General features: G+C 44.7%; 2 pseudogenes; both read right to left on the bottom strand.

Moving 5' to 3' along the window:
- Positions 1–3,548: 3,548 nt before the first annotated feature.
- LOC136658207 (5S ribosomal RNA) lies at positions 3,549–3,668 on the bottom strand (annotated as a pseudogene).
- Positions 3,669–7,897: 4,229 nt separating this feature from the next.
- Positions 7,898–8,017, bottom strand: LOC136657733 (5S ribosomal RNA; annotated as a pseudogene).
- Positions 8,018–9,411: the final 1,394 nt, after the last annotated feature.

Below are 9,411 nucleotides of genomic sequence, written 5' to 3'. Positions count from 1 at the left end.
CTCTTCTGTTTTCAGCGGTGCCACTTGGCAAGTGCCTGTGCCTCTTGAAGAGGTGACACCAAATACCTCTCCCTGCTTCTACAGCTCCCCTAAGGGGCTCTGCGAAGAACTGTGGTCAAGGCAGCTGATAATATATTAGAAGCCTAGCGACAGGTTTTGCAGGTCGATTTCCTTTTAAGATTCTAATGAGCCATGTTCCTACATCATGCCTACATTGACAGCCATTGCTTTTTGTATTCTTTAACCTGCAGGGGACCTTGTACAGGTTGCTTGACTTCTAATGTAGATTTGAGTTGTCTGTTTTGCTGGTGAAACTGCACATGTTTTGCACCACCTGGTTGTACAGGAGGAAAAAAAAAAGGCCTATGAGAAAAGGTTGATTTGAATTTGTAAATGGCATGAAGTTCCCTATTTCTGCATTTTTCTCTAGTGACAACAATCTCTGTTGCACATGACACTTGATTTGTTCTTTAGATATTGCTTGCAACAGGCATGTTACTGCTGTTATGTCTTCTGCTCAGAAAATTCTGTCCTCTGAATGAATGTGACAGTGTTTTAGTCATAATCTGTAAGGATATCTATAGCTTAAAGTGCAGTGAGAGCATATTCTTACACCTTTGAAAGAGCTGGACTGTCCTAGGGGAAGTATTGAAATGACATCTCTCCACTTTCTTGCAGGGTTAGTAAAACTCTCAGCAGGATTTTACTATTGTTAATGCTTTACCATTTAAAATATCCCTGCTGCGATTCTAAAATAAGGTTTCTGCATTCATAAAAAATAAACTCTTTTGATTATTTCTGATGAAAGTACTGAGGAATGCTTACCCAGGAGTTAGTTTGTGGAACTCCTTGCCACAGGATGCCTTGTGGAGGGGATTGGACAAATTTCTGGAGGAAAAGTTCATTACGAGTCATAGTAGGTTTATGTAAACTCTTGGTTTTAGAGGCAAGCTACCTCTGATTGCCAGATGCAGGGGAGGGCACCAGGACACAGGTTGTGTCTGTTGTCTTGTGTGCTCCCTGGGGCATTTGGTGGGCCAATGTGAGATACAGGAAACCGGACTAGATGGGCCCTTGGCTTGATCCAGTGGGGCTCTTATGTTCTTATGAAATACTCGCTCATATTTTTCAGATCCATCTGTGGGCACATAACAAGGTACATTCTTTATGGGCTTCCCAGTCAGCCATGCATTCAGGTACAGGTTGTGCCATGTTGTCTACTGATTTGGCATCCACTGATATGACTCACCACTGATACCAGGGTCCACCTTTAAATGCCTTGTAACAAAGAAAAAAAGTGCCAAAATCCAATTTTCTACCTTCGCCCTGTTAAATCGTACTGGTTGCAAACTTATTGGGGTTAAAGATAGCTATAAAGACCCACTTCCAGCTTTGTTTGTTTGTCCTTCATTGTCACCCCAGAATGCATTGATATAGATGCTATACTACATTCAGCCAGTAGATGGGGTGAATAATGGAATCTAATGGAATAATTTCATAATTTCATTCCATTAGAGTCCATTATTCCCCCCTTCTAGTGGCTGAATGCAGTATAGTGTCTATACCAATGCATTTTGGGGTGATAGTGGAGGAGCAAGAAACCCAGAAAGTGGGTCTTTAAAGCTATTTTTCCACTGATTTGGTATCCACTGATTTTTTTCATCCATGGAGGGTTCTGGAACGGAACCCTAGTGGATAATGAGGCACGGCCTATACTAACCTGGACATCTTCAGTAAGATTGCTGTATCATGTGCCCTTTAAACCACACCAACCAGAAAATGGTCACTTTAATATACAGTCAATCCTTGCTATTCACACATACTGTTCCTGCAGATTTGTTTAGTTGCAGGAACAAGAGTGTAACTTACCTTGCGCCATCTGCTGCCTGTTCTTGGCTATCTGTGGCATCCATGGCCACTCTCATTTTGAAGCATTTGGAGCAGCCACTCTGAAGCTATCTACACCGTTCTGAAGCCATCTGCTGCTGGCATTCCTGACCAGGTTAACTACCCTTCTCCCTAGCCCCACTGATCCCATATGAACGATGATTCGGTATCCGCTGATTCGGTATCTGCTGGGTTTCCAGGAACATAACGCCAGCAGATAATGAGAACTGATGGTACATTGGTCATAAATATACATACGCTGCATGCCTAAGAATTAATAGTAAATTGTAAAGTAAATGGCCCAGCCGGCACAACTTCTGATGCATGAAGCCAAACACAACCTACCGGTGACATATTGTGGCCTGCCAGGGGTTTGACAACTTTCCTGTACATTTTAGATATGCAGCAAAAACAGGAAGGTTTGGGGGCACCGTTAGGGGCAGCCTACCCTTGTGGTCCACTGAAGTGGTGGCTTTGAGCAGCAGCCTGAATGAGGCAGCAAACTGAAGAAGGGTCACGTTCACTCTGGGACTTTGCACTATCTCCCCTGGCCTGCCAGCTGCCTGGCCTGTTTAAGCAACAGGTGGATGGGCTGCGGTGGCTTCCACTCCACTCTTGCCGCCAAAAATAATAGCTGCATTGCTGGAGGATGTGATGGCAAGCGTCATTGAGGTTCTATTCCTAATGGCTCTCCTGGAAGGAAGAAGCCGTCAGCAAGAGGGTTGCTGCATCTTGATCTCCTTCCCTTGGAACTTCTTTGGACTATCAGATGTGAAGGATCTTGGGTAATTGAAAAGGAACTTCTTCTCTAGTTTTTTGTGTTTGTTTTTTTTTGCTTTGGTCACAAAAACTTGAAGGACAGTCTAACAGTCTAAACAAATTAAAATTCTTCTAAACAATCTTTGGTCCCTACTAACCAGATGTCCATTATAAAAACAAATTGACATTTACTAACAAATTGCCATGAGCACATGCTGAAATATAATGCTAGTTTCTTATTTTAAGTTGTGGCATGTAGAGCCACACAGCTTGAGACACAATTACTTTTGAAAAGAAAGCACAATGTTAGTTCTCTGCTGCTTACGCATTCTAGATTTCATTTATTTGCTTCAGATTTCATGTAAATTCTATTACTATTAAGCTTACACCATAAATAGAAATCCAATGTCCTCCCATTGCTCACCATGAAAATGAAAAATCAGTCCACAATACGATACATTTGAGAGATGCTGAGATCTCATTATGAGGAATATAATTATTTATCTATTTGTCTATGTCGCCCTCCCCATCCTATTGCTCTTTACTTTTACCTCTACTGTGTCCTGCTTTTCACCCACCACATTCTAACAAATGGGGGGGGGGAAGGCATAGGAGAGTCTGTTCTACTCCCAGCATGCTATGCCCCATTTGGCCAGGTAGGAACTAATGGGAGACAGTGGCAATAAAGAATGGAAGGGGTGGATAGGGATGCTTCTCCTTGTTGATCTGGCCATCGCTGGGTGGCCGAGAAGGAGGTGGAGGCCAAGAAGTTTGCCACTTCTCTGATTGTTCTCATGGAGGAGTATGAGCAGGATCACCAAGGTGCCCTGCTACTTTTTCCCCCCACGATGTTTGTTTGCAGTAGTGGTTGGCAACCTTCAGTCTCGAAAGACTATGGTATAAGCCTACAGCACCTGGTATTCCCAGGCGGTCTCCCATCCAAGTACTAACCAGGCCTGAGCCTGCTTAGCTTCTGAGATCAGACAAGATCAGGCATGTGCAGGGTGACAGTGGCAGTGGAGGAAGAGGTGACTGCCTCTGTCTCAATCTTCCATGGGGTGAAGCGGTGGCGTAGCTCCTTAGAGCCACACACGGTACCGGGTGGCACTTTGGGAATCCCCTGAGGAGGCAGCAGGTCTTCCTGCCTGTTGCGCTCTCCAAGTGATTCAGCCCACGGAGCCTTTGGCCACTGGCTCCGCAGCAGTCAGTCGCTTGGAGCTATGCTGCCTGCTGCCGAGAGAGTGGGCGACATACCTCTGAGATGTGTGATTGCCCCTGAGATGGACTGCAGATTCCTCCTCCGTGCAGCCAGTCTCAGCGCGGTTGCCCTCAGAAGAAGCAGGTGGCATCGCTCCGAGGCCTGGTCACCAGGAGCAAAGGTGGCTGCTTCTTCCAAAATTGCCACCTTTGCTCCCAGCAAGCGTGCCGACTGGCTACGGAGGCAGCAGGCAGGTCCTGCTGCCCGCCGCTTCCAAAATTATGCTTGAAGTGAAGCCAGCCATTTCAGAAGAAGCAGCTGGCCTCACCCCGAGCGTTCAGGAAGTGATTGTGATGACATCGTCATGTCACTGCAATTAGTTCTGGGGCTGCTGGGTGGGAGTTGGCAGGTAGGGGTGTGACCCATGGCGGGGCAAGCCCCATCTACACTGCGGGGGTGATGTGACGGAGTTGGTTGTGGGCTGGGGGAGGCAGCAGGCAGACACACAGTACAGGACAGTCATCATTAGTCTGCCAGCTCCCCGAGCCCGCCTCTTGAAGCAGTCTCCTCAGTCCATGTCATAGCTCAGATGGCCCTGCCTATTGTCACAACACGAGTTGGGTTCTAGTTTCCTAGATAGGCGCAATTGTGACAGTCGACCTAGCTCAAACTAAATTCTTCCCATGTTCAATGCTCCAGTTACGTTGCACATTTTGCTTGGTGGAACGGGTCAGTTCTGCTTTGATTTCAGCCTTGACTGAATATATGCTGATTTCGACTGCTGTGGCGATATGTGCCGTGTTTTTTTTACTGATAGGGCTCAAAAGGACCCCAGCAGTCACGTGTTGAAAAAAAAATCGTGTTTTTCACTTTCTAAAACAGTCAGGAGGATGGAAGAGAGGAACCAAATAACCCCCCTCTTACATAATTCACATTGTTGGCAACAGAACATGGTGCTTTTAAGAAGAACACTGATGCTGGTTTACCTGATAATGAGGAATTGCTTTTGTGCCTTGAACTGGTCTCTTCTGTCTAATAGGCAGCAAAGATTTTCAGAGAAGGCCAGCAAAGTGCCAGTTCTGTACAGTATATAAAGCCAACTTGCATTCTGAAATAATCGAGGCAGTATTTATAGAAATCTCTTGCAAGCGGGAAGTGCAGTAGATGTTTGCCCCGCTGCATTAGCACGGAGATTGTGCTCCTTCTGCAAGGACATGACTTAAATCTCTCTTCTATTAAAATATACGGGAAAGTGGCTTATTCTCTCCTGCTCTCGATCTTGGTATTATTTTTAAAAGAAGGGAAGACAAAGATGTCAGAGTCCCTTACATATGAAGGTGGGTGGTATTGCCAGCATACTCTGGCACTTCTTTCCATACCACATTTTTCTGCCGCCCAGAAATCAGATGCTATTATGAACATTTATTTGTTTATTCTCCTTGGATCCTGCAAATGCTTTATTCTATTTTCTTAACAAGAAAACGAGATTGGGAGAAATAAAGAAAACATATAGAGGGATAAATAGAAACACCATATATAGAGAAATATAAACATTTGGCACTGGTTAAGGGCCCAAGTGCATCAGAGGGCCCTTCTGCCAAGCTGTCCCTTGAACTGTTAGCCCTGGTGGCAATAGTAGTGTCCAGTTCACCATTGGGGTGGGCAAGAACCGCCCCGTGGCCCCACTGCTGGGCTTTGCCCCAGAGCCCCCTGCGATCTCAGGTTGGCACTGTCTGGACATATTTAACCAAACTGGTTTTTAAGAATGTCCACTAAATACCTTTATCCTACAGACTTTTTTTAAAAAAAAAACAGATCTACAGATTGCCTTTTTGATCTACAGATGTGCAGATTACAAATGGGCAACCCAATACAATATTTCTCAGAGCTGCAGTGGTGCCGAAATGGTGACCGCTGCATTCGGTGGGACTGGGAAGCAGCACCAGGTCTCCGTACTTTTGCTCCCTTACCCTGCGTAAGACCCGGGTGGTCCCAATGGGTTTCCTGGGATCTGCGCCTGCTATTGTGTGGATGCAGAATTGAGGAGATCCGTGCTGGGTCTCCCAGGTCAGGAGGACGGTCAGGATATGGTGGCAGAGCCTGCTGCTATCTCAGCTCCCCACCTGCCCTGCTCTCCTCCCCACCCCCTTCCTGCCTTTCTCCCACCCTCTTCCTGCCCCAGAAACACCTCCCCCCACCCCCCTTCACCATCACACCACCTAGCACTTGCCCAGAGCTCCAAGTGGTGTTTGACAGGCCTCTGCCCGGTGCTGGTTCAGCGTGGGTTCAAGCTGAGCCAGCACTGGCCCAGTGGTAAGTGTTGCAGGCATGTCTTATGGCACATTTGTGACACTGAGCACTAGCAATAGGACCGGGCACTTACAGATCTACAGGTGTTTTGTTTTTTTTACAATTTACAAATTGCTTTTTTGCCTTATCTAGTATATATATGTGTGTTTAGTATCCCAAAGGGTTTTGGATTTTTTTAAAATTTAAATATTTAATTTTGGATTATGATCTCTTGGGGATGAGACCCAAGTCTACTTGGGACCCACTGTTTCATATGCACCTTATACACCCCTGCTAATTGGGTAAGAGGCACTTTTTCAAGTGGGTGCTCCTTTTTTTAGCAAGGGGAGAGTAACTGGCCCACCTCACCCCAGCACTGTCTGTTCTAGCGGCTGTCTGCTGGTATTCATTTGCATCCTTTTAGATTGTGAGCCCTTTTGGGACAGGGAGCCATTTAGTGATTTGATTTTTCTCTGTAAACCACTTTGTGAACTTTTAGTTGAAAAGCGGTATATAAATAATGTTAATAATAATAATACACAAAGCCTGAAGATAATTTTATATAACATTTTAAATAACTTTGTGCATAAAACCAAGTTTGGGTACATTGAACCATCAGAAAGGAAAGGTGTCCCTCTCTACGCCACCCATCTGGACAATCCGTGGTTGTTTGGCAACACCATCACTCCTGACTCTGAATTTACATGCTTCTGATAAGCAGTCAGTGAAAAAATGTGTTCAGAGTAACCAAACACCAAGTAGCATCACCAGAATACCGTTGTCAGTTTTTAATCAACAGCAACAACAAACAATGGCATCAAATGGGACATTGTGAGGAACCTGCCATTGACATGTCTGGCCTGCACATGTGCCATTTTATTACCCTTTGTGGGCACGCTTGTGTGGGGGAATCTGAGCATGCGTGGAAAGGATATATTGCAGCTGAAGGGGGCTGGTAGGGTCTTTTTTTCTCTTGGGTACGCTGAAAAAACTGACTGTTGTGCGTCTGTGTTTTGACTGCAACCTGTCACATGAAGTCAGGTGTAGCTTTTCTGATAAGGGATGTTCAGCGTGTACTATATTTGCCAGCCATAACATATGCTTATTAATAACCACATCCTTATTAAGACCCTCCTAGACTTTATAACTTTGCTTCCTTTTCCCACAAGGTAAAAAATAATTATTTAAAAGAAGAGGGTGATTTAAAAGAAGAGGTTATTTTGGTATTCAGGCTGGTGGGAGTTGATGGTCATGCCTGATGGCTTCTTGTTTAACCTGGGTTAGCTGGAGTGTGTCTCTTAAGCCTCAGTTGTTGATTATCCCTGCTTCAATCATTGGCTGTAGCCAAAGAAAGTTATTCATGACTAAGGACCATTGAAATCAGTGAGACATGTTAGTTGTTACTGTCATTAAGTCTCATTAATTTTAATGGGACTGAGTCATGAGCATGATGAAGCCTGAAGTCCTACGCACAGTTTTCCTAGTAAGTCCCATTGAACACAGTGGGACTTGCTTCTGAATAAACATGCCAAGCTTTGTATTGCAACAGTGAATAAAACTCAAGTTTACCTGTTCCCTGGATTTCTGTTTTCATTCTCTCACCCCCTTCATTTCTTCTTTTGAGAAAGATCCATGTTAAGCCACTTGTACACAGGTTATATAATGTAGGGAGAACCATTGTGGCTTTCTTGAACTGAGACTAGAGCATGGATTCAAATAACTATGGTTGGTTGGCAACCTTCAGCCTCGAAAGACTATGGTATAAGCCTACAGCACCTGGTATTCCCAGGCGGTCTCCCATCCAAGTACTAACCAGGCCTGAGCCTGCTTAGCTTCTGAGATCAGACTAGATCAGGCATGTGCAGGGTAACAGTTGCTGCTTATGATGTGCAATAATATGAGCATATGCTTTTTAAATTGTTTCTGAATAAACCCATTTTTAAAACTCTTTGGTGTTAATATTCCCATTCTAATATTTGGGGTGTGATGCCAAAAGATACACAATAATGCTTAGCAATTTGTCTAGATTTTTTTTTTTTTTTTTGGGGGGGGGGTCAAAGTACATGTATCATCTTGCTATAATTCTTATAATATTCCTGAAAGGTAAGTAAGCTGAGGTTGAGTGGTCTACATAAGGTCACCTTGTAAGTTCATGGCAGAGGCAAAATTCTAAGCAGAAAAGCCCAATTTGCAGCTCAGTCTCTTTGTCACTGGGCTACACTAGCCCTTATGTGTTCTGTCTTCTGTGGTTGCAAAATACGTATGGTTGTTGTGCAATGACATGTCAAAAATGGGCACTCTGTGTCCCGTCGGTGCAGATCAGGAGGCTTTGGTGGTGAAATCCCTTTACACCTCCATAAGCCTCCTGCTCCGCAATGGGTCTCCTCGGATTGTGCTACTGACATGCTTGTGCAAGTCCATGGAGATAACGGGGCAGGGAGGCTACAGAAAAAGGGGATAGGATCTGGCACACATCATTCCTTCTGGATCCATCCCCTCCTGCAGCCTCCCCGCTCCGTTGTTCTCCCGGCCCTCCCACCTCTCCTGCCAACGTACCATCATCGGCAGGCTGTATCTTACCTTCATCAACAGAAGGCTCCAGCCTTTCTGAGAATGTGCTTTACGGCCATTTTGCAGCAGTTGCCACCAGCGAAACACACATTCTGCTGATGGTGGGGGCCGTAAGGACACTTACTAAGGTATCGGTCACATTAGAAATAATGCAGGTCAATGTGAAAATCTCTCCCCGGCTTGAGGATGTTTAGCAACGCAGGTAAATTTGAAGTTACATTAGTATAATATTTTGGAATATAAATGTAAATGAGTTCATGGAGTTTGGCTGCTTGTTCCTCCAACGCACACCATGGAAAGCCAGGAAATCTGCACTTAAGTCACAACACGGTATCTACACTCCACTAATCGGTTTTGCTTTCTGATCTCATTCTCAACCACTTCTTTTCACCACCCACAGCCCACGTACCTTCAGTATCCTCCTGAGCACTGTTAACACAATCCTTAATTACAATACATAAACACACAGACAGATACTTGTTCTGTAATTTTCTCCATAAAAATTGCTGCCTTATTTAGAAGTGGTAAAAATGTTTAGCAAACTGAGAGCGCAGATCACTCTTTGAGTCTGGGGCTGCACAGTGAGGCAGAATGATAGTAGTAAAATAGAGAGGAAGCATTCAAATGAGTCTAAATCTTTGGGTTTTTTTGAATATTAATTTGTTTCCAATGAGGTTTAGGCTTGTGATGACCATCATTCTGCAGGG

The sequence above is a fragment of the Tiliqua scincoides genome, chromosome 7, assembly GCF_035046505.1.
Source record: "Tiliqua scincoides isolate rTilSci1 chromosome 7, rTilSci1.hap2, whole genome shotgun sequence".
Lineage (NCBI taxonomy): Eukaryota > Metazoa > Chordata > Lepidosauria > Squamata > Scincidae > Tiliqua > Tiliqua scincoides.
Note: the sequence above shows the minus strand (reverse complement) of the source record. Positions and strands in the feature narration are given on the sequence as shown.